This window comes from Pteropus vampyrus, unplaced genomic scaffold (genome assembly GCF_000151845.1).
Source record: "Pteropus vampyrus isolate Shadow unplaced genomic scaffold, Pvam_2.0 Scaffold302, whole genome shotgun sequence".
NCBI classification, from domain to species: domain Eukaryota; kingdom Metazoa; phylum Chordata; class Mammalia; order Chiroptera; family Pteropodidae; genus Pteropus; species Pteropus vampyrus.
Window position 1 is genome coordinate 4,882,054 of NW_011889083.1, and position 7,028 is coordinate 4,889,081.

General features: G+C 37.8%; 1 pseudogene; it reads left to right on the plus strand.

Annotated features, from left to right (window-relative positions):
* The first annotated feature begins 4,081 nt into the window (after positions 1 to 4,081).
* LOC111730152 lies at positions 4,082 to 4,200 on the plus strand (annotated as a pseudogene).
* Positions 4,201 to 7,028: the final 2,828 nt, after the last annotated feature.

Consider the following 7,028-nt stretch of genomic DNA (forward strand, 5'->3'; position numbering starts at 1 on the left):
CTTCCCTCAGTGCCTAGTGTCCTCAAGGTTGAGTCTCGCAAGGACAGAGCTCAACTATATCTTTTAGAAGGCATAGTAAATCACTCCCTTTAGCAAATATGGAATGCATTATGACCTCTGCAACTGTTTCACCATGTCTGCTGCCCAGCCAAAAGCAGGAAGGCCAGAAAGCATGAGTAATTTATTGTAAGCAACCATCACTATTTATCTCAGGCTTAATGGTGGGAATCAAACACAGAAAATAGCTCTGTCAACTATATCTGGCAAAGATTAGTGGCTTTAAAGTCAAAAGAATGAATTTGACATCTGGATTCTCTACCTATTGAGTGACCTTGGGCAAGTCATTAATGCTAAAAATGTATTAAGTACCTACTGTTAGCCAACTACATAAGGGTGGAGGTTGTAAAGGCAAATCATGGGCAATCAAGGAACTTAATGTAATACCATATGCTAAATGTTCTCGCACTTCCCCCATAGAGGAAGACACTTCTGTTCCCTCAGCCTTGTAGCCACTGCCAACTTCAACAGTGGGTGCTTCTGCTACTGCCTTTGCCTGTCAAATTGATGCCTCACAAAGAACCTCTTCTTTTACATTGTTGATTTTCAAAATCAAGGTTTTATAAAGATGAGTCTAACTGGGGATACCTGGGTCATAGACCAGTCGTTCAGTTGCAGAAAAGACTAGGAAAGGAGGGATACAAATTTAAAAATTTAAAAAATTTTCCAAATATTAGAAGGGCATTTAAAATATGCCATTCAAAAAGATTTTCAAGGACAATTTGAAGGACAATTTGATGTTGGAGACCATGCTTTTGTTTTAGAATGATTATATAAATCACTCTGGCTGTGCTGAGCAAAACCAGGCAAGGATATAGAAAAATTGATGGTTAGTTTGATCCTGGTTTTGAGATATTGGGATAGTTGCAACAAAAGGACAAGGCTACTGGGATGTCAAGTATCCTAGAAAGAAGAAGATGAAGTGCTGAAATTTTCAATGAATTTAAGGAGCAGTTACAGATCCCGCCCCAGACCTACAGAATTAGAAACTTTGGAAATGGGGCCCAGGAATCTGTGTTTAATAATAGTGTGATTCAAAAGTTTGAGAAACACTGGCTGGACCATAACCTCCAGAGACTGGTGGAATTGGTCTGGGGATATAGACAAGCATTTACAAATATCTTTTATATGTTCCAGGAAATGTAGCTAGAATTGAGAGCAACTGATCTATGCCAGCTCTTTCAACTTACACTCAAGAACACTGAGTCTGGTGAAATTAAATGATTTTTCCAAGCTATCAGGTTTTTGTTATTTTTGTATTTTTCAAAACATGGAAATAAAAGGGACATGATTCCTTCTAAGACCATACAGCCAGTACAGGACAGAGATGATACCAGAAGCCAACTATTTCAACCCCCAATGTTACCCATTAGGGTCCTCTTGTTACTGGAGAGTGGGGTCCTCTCCTGGCACATTGTCCAGGTTCTTGATATCTCGAACAAAGAATTGAGCAAGACATCGAAATACAGTAAAAAAGGAAAGTTTTATTAGAAGGGAAAGTACACTTCCAGAAGTGGAAGCAGGCCTGAGCAAGAGAAGCGTGGCTCAAAAGGCCTAGTAACAAAGACTTTGGGGTTTTTATCCCTTTTTTTGCTGTGGGTGGTTACTTTTCTTAGAGAAGTGGGCTTCCTCGATTGACAGCTAAGATTGACAGGACTCTGTGATTCATCATTTTGCTTTCTGCGCATGTTTGTTCCCAGAATTCAATCTGTTATAATGATACTAATGAACTTCTGGGCATATGCATCATATCATAATGATAGTATAATGAGACACAGGTGAGTTGAAGGTTGTTGGGGTCTTCATTGAGCAGGTGCAAGTGATTGGCTTAAACTGGTACCTAAATCTCTGCCTACTGGTTTCTTTGTGTGAGTTAAAAAAAATTGTCTTCTGGCTTGCCTAATTGTGGGTGGATTAGGGTAGGCCTTTTCTAAGATAGGATGACCTCAGTATCTTTGCAGGCAGACCAGAAACCCCCTAACTAACTTTCCTGCCTACCTCTTTTTCTAAAAGCCATGAACCCCCTTCTTATTAGTATGGATGTTAGGAACGGGAGGTCTCTTTTTCTCTATCTGCTTCCTGTTGAGAATGGCCTTAGTCCCTGCCTACAGGGGTTTCATGGAGCTCTTTCCCTTTCTGCCTCAGTCAGGGTGGGGTTTCCTGCTGAAGTGCCACCTCAGTTCCTAGACAAGGAAAAGAAAATACAAACTCGTTATTTAAATCATACATCTATTAGTTTCTATTATTGATTTGCCTAATAAATGAGTAAAGGGAAACAGGTTAATGTATTTCTTAAAGAGTAAAAAGAAAGGCCTTTGGTTTAAAGTCCCCTCTCCCTCAGACTCTCAGGGCCCTGCCTGGCTTACCACCATTTCTACTTAACAATGGTTGATGACCTTTATCAATAGCCAGAGGATCTGAGTCACCAGGGCAAGTATCAGGATTTGAGGGAGAGGGCCTTTTTCCAAAGAAAGGAGGGAAGAAAACTTAACTAGGTTTACTAAAAAGATTAACTCTGCAAGAGATGTCGCATTTCATTTTCTGCTAAAAGATTAAGAATTTTACAAGTGATGTCCAATCTCACTCCTTCTCCTCCAATAATGTTAAAGTCTATTTTATTCATTTTCATTCATCTTAAATATATATTCTCAAAGGGGAAAAAATATTTCTTGGGGTGAAGAATATATTAGATAATGCAATGGATTGTAGCCCTCCGAAGCTAAACATTACCCAATGAAATCTGCACATAAGAGCTATCACAGGTCAGAATCCTGGGTGTAGGGCAGTGGACTTGTAGAAACAAAGAAGCTGCCTCTTGCAGCTGGAGCTCCCTGTAGGAGGAGTGGGAAGGGAGAAGGTGTGGCGACTTCCCTTAACAGCCCTGCTTGGAAGTTCTGTGAGCTCCATGCGGCCAGAGGCAGTGCCCAGGGCAGAAGGCAGAGAAACGGGGACAGCAGGAAAGCAGGGACGGCAGAGAAACAACAAACGATTTTTACTGGCCGGGGTTGCAAAACCGAGGCTGAGCCATAGCCCCAAACCCCAACCCAGAGGGCCCCCTTCTCATATACCCTCTGAGATCTGTCACTGCAGAGCCCCAGGGGAATCTGAGCAAATGCTAACAAAACTGTCACTAACACTGACGGAAACTGAGAATGAGGATAGTGAGCGTGATTAAACATTTATAAGAAAAAAAGACATTATTAAGACTTTATATAAAGCAGAGATCCAAGAGGCTTAGACACCACCACTGGAAACTAAAAACAAAACAAAACAAACCTCACTTTCTTTGCAACAGGCTAGGGACCATTATATAGTAAATCTTTTTTTCTGGAAAAAGAAAAGCAAAGCACACTTACATTAATGTCCAGGCAGAGAAATAGTCCATTCAACACCATGAACAACCAAGAAAGAAAGAGAAAAATCTCCAGAAAATAAGTTTACAGACATAGATATAAGCAACTTAAATGACAGAGAATTCAGAATGATATTTCTGAAAAAACTCAATGAGTTCAGGAACGAGTCATATTAACAATTTCAGGAATTGAAAAAAACAACTAGATGAGCAGAATGAGTTCTTTAGCAAGGAGATTGAAAACCTCAAAAAGAACTGAATAGATGTTCTAGAGATAAAGAACACACTGCAAGAGTTGACAAATAAAACAGCAAGCTTGGGAAATAGAGTCAACCAAATGGAGGAAAGGATCAGTGATATTGAAAACAGAAATCTAGAAATAAATTAGAAGGAAGAAGAGAGAAACTGAAGAATGCAAAAGAATAAAAGAGAAATACAAGAACGAGCTGATACCATCAGGAGAGGAAACATAAGAATAATGGGCATTATCAACACGAGGGAAAGGAGCAGGGACAGGAAGCATTTTCAGACAAATAGTTGATGAGCATTTCCCAAATCTAAGGAATGAGCTGGAGCTTGGAATTCAAGAAGTCAATTGGATACCCAATAATCTCAACCCAAAAAGGTCTTCACCAAGACATATTGTATTAAAATTATTAAAAATCAGTGACTGTCTACAGCCATGCCACCCTGAACAACCCCGATCCCGTCTGATCTTGGAAGCTAAGCAGGGTCAGGCCTGGTTAGTACTCGGAGGAGAGACCACCTAGGAAGACCAAGTGCTGTAGGCATAAAAAAGAAATAAGGGTTTGTAAGCAGACAAGGTCCTGGCAATCTGTGAGGTCAATCAAGGGTTGCCTCACCTAAAAAAAAAAGAAAAAAGAAAAAAGAAAAATCAGTGACAAAGACAGAATTCTCAGGGCAGCCAGGGAGAAGAAGACAGTAAACTATAAAGGAAAACTCATTAGATTACCATTGGACTTCTCAGCACAAATCTTACAAGCCAGAAAGAAGTGGAATCAAATATTTAAACTATAAAATGAAAGGAACTACCAGCCTAGAATAATGTATCCAGCTAAGCTCTACTTTAGATATGAAGGAGAAAAAAAGACCTTTCCAGACATAAAAATTGAGGGAATTCTTCACCATGAGGCATGCACTACAGAAAATATTGAAAGGGGTCAGCTCATGTAAAAAAAAATGACAAAAAAGAATACATAATTAGGAGTAAGGTGACTAGCAGGCTGATAAAAGCAGAGGAGTGCAATCCTTACTAGAACACGACATTATAAGCTTAAAATAAGAGATTTGCTATAGTGAGATGGTAGTGAATGTTCAGCAAATTGAGACAACAATGACTGAAAAGAGGAGGATTTGAGGATCCAAATTAGCAAAGAGAAATGGAGATAAAGTATATATCTGTATAACTATCCCTTATATATTCGTAATGGTAACCACAGGCCAAAGATTCAGAACCGAAGTATATAGTATAAAACAAGAAGGACCAGAGGAAAAATCCACAAAAGCCAACCAAAATAAAGAAAACAGACACAAGGACAAGGAAGCAATGGAAACACTGAGCTACCAGAAAACAAAAGATAAAATGGCTATAAGAAGACCTCATATTTCAGTAATCACCCTAAATGTAAATGGACTGAAGTCACCAATAAAAAGACACAGAGTTGCAGAATAGTTCAAAAAACAAAACCCAACCGTATGCTGCCTCCAAGAAACACATCTCAGCTCTAAAGACAAATATAGATTCAAAGTGAAAGGGTGGAAAATGGTATTTCAAGCTATTGGCATTCAGAGAAAAGAGGGAGTAATGGCACTAATATCGGACGAAATAGACTTCAAAATAAAAAAAGTAGAGAAAGATATGGAGGGACACTTCATAATGATAAAGGGAATCATGCACCAAGAAGACATAACACTTATTAATATCTATGTTCCCAATTAGAGAGCCCCGAAATATGTAAAGCAATTACTAACAGAACTAAAGGGAGAAACAGACCTAATCACTATCATAGTAGGGGATATAAATACACCTCTGTCGAATATGGACAGATCATCCAAATAGAAAATCAATAGGGAAATAACATCCTTAAATGAAACATTAGACCAACTGGACATAATTGAAATTTACAGAGCCATTCATCCCAAAACAGCTGCTTATACATTCTTCTCTAGTGCACATGGAACTTTCTCAAGGATTGACCACATACTGGGACACAGAGATAGCCTCAGCAGATGTAAGAGAGTCGAAATCATACCAACCATACTCTCTGATCATAATGCTTTGAAACTAGGGATCAGCTGCAAAAAGAAAGCAGGAAGAACCACAAATACATGGAGATTAAACAACATACTACTGAAGAATGACTGTGTCACAAAAGAAATAAAAAGACAGATCAAGAGATACCTAAAAATGAATGATAATGATAGTACAACATATCAAAACTTTTGGGACATGGAAAAAGCAGTCATAAGAGGAAAGTTCATATCATTACAGGCATACCTCCAAAAATAAGAATGAGCCCAAATAAACAACCTAACGTTTCATCTTAAAAACTAGAAAAGGAAGAACAAATGAGGCCTAAAGTCAGCAGAAGGAAAGAAATAATCAAATAAATGAGCAGAAATAAATGAAAATGAAAACAAACAAACCATAGAAAAAATAAATGCAACAAGGAGATGGTTCTTTGAGAGGGTTAATAAAATTGACAAACCCCTGGCTAGACTCACTAAAGAAAAAAGAGAAAGGACACAAATAAACAAAATCAGGAATGAAAGAGGGGAAATTACGACTGACATCACAGAAATACAAAGTATCATACAAGAATACTATGAAAAAGTATAAAACACCAAATTCAATAATCTAGAAGAAATGGACCAGTACTTAGAAAAATACAGCCTTCTTAGACTGAATCAAGAACTGGAAAATCTAAATAGACTGATCAACAGTATGGAAATCAAACAATCATCAAAAACCTATCAAAAAGTAAAAGTCCAGGACCAGATGGCTTCAGCAGTGAATTCTACCATCAGTCAAAGAAGATTTAATACCTATTCTCCTCAAACTCTTCCGAAAAATTGAAGAGGAGGCAATACTTCTCAACTAATTTTATGAGGCAAATATTACCCTGATACCAAAACTTAGTAAAAAAAAAAAGCACAAAATATTCAGTGGAGAAAGGAAAGCCTCTTCAATAATTGGTGCCGGGAAAATTGAAAGGCTTTCTGCAAAAGAATGAAACTAGACTGTTGTCTATCACGACACAAAAATTAACTCAAAATCGATTAAAGACCTAAATTTAAGACCCAAAACAATAAAATGCATAGAAGAAAACATAGGAACTAAACTCCAAGACCTTGGAGTTAAAGAGGATTTTATGAATTTGGCCTCAAAAGCAAGGGAAGTAAAGCTAAAATAAATTAATGGGACTACATCAAACTAAAAAGCTTCTGCTCAGCTAAAGAAATCATCGACAAGGTAAAGCGACAACCATCCGAATAAGAAAATATATTTGCAAGCAATGCCTCCAATAAGGGCTTAATATCCAAAATATACAAAGAACTCATACTTCTCAATAACAACAAAAAACAAATGATCCAATCA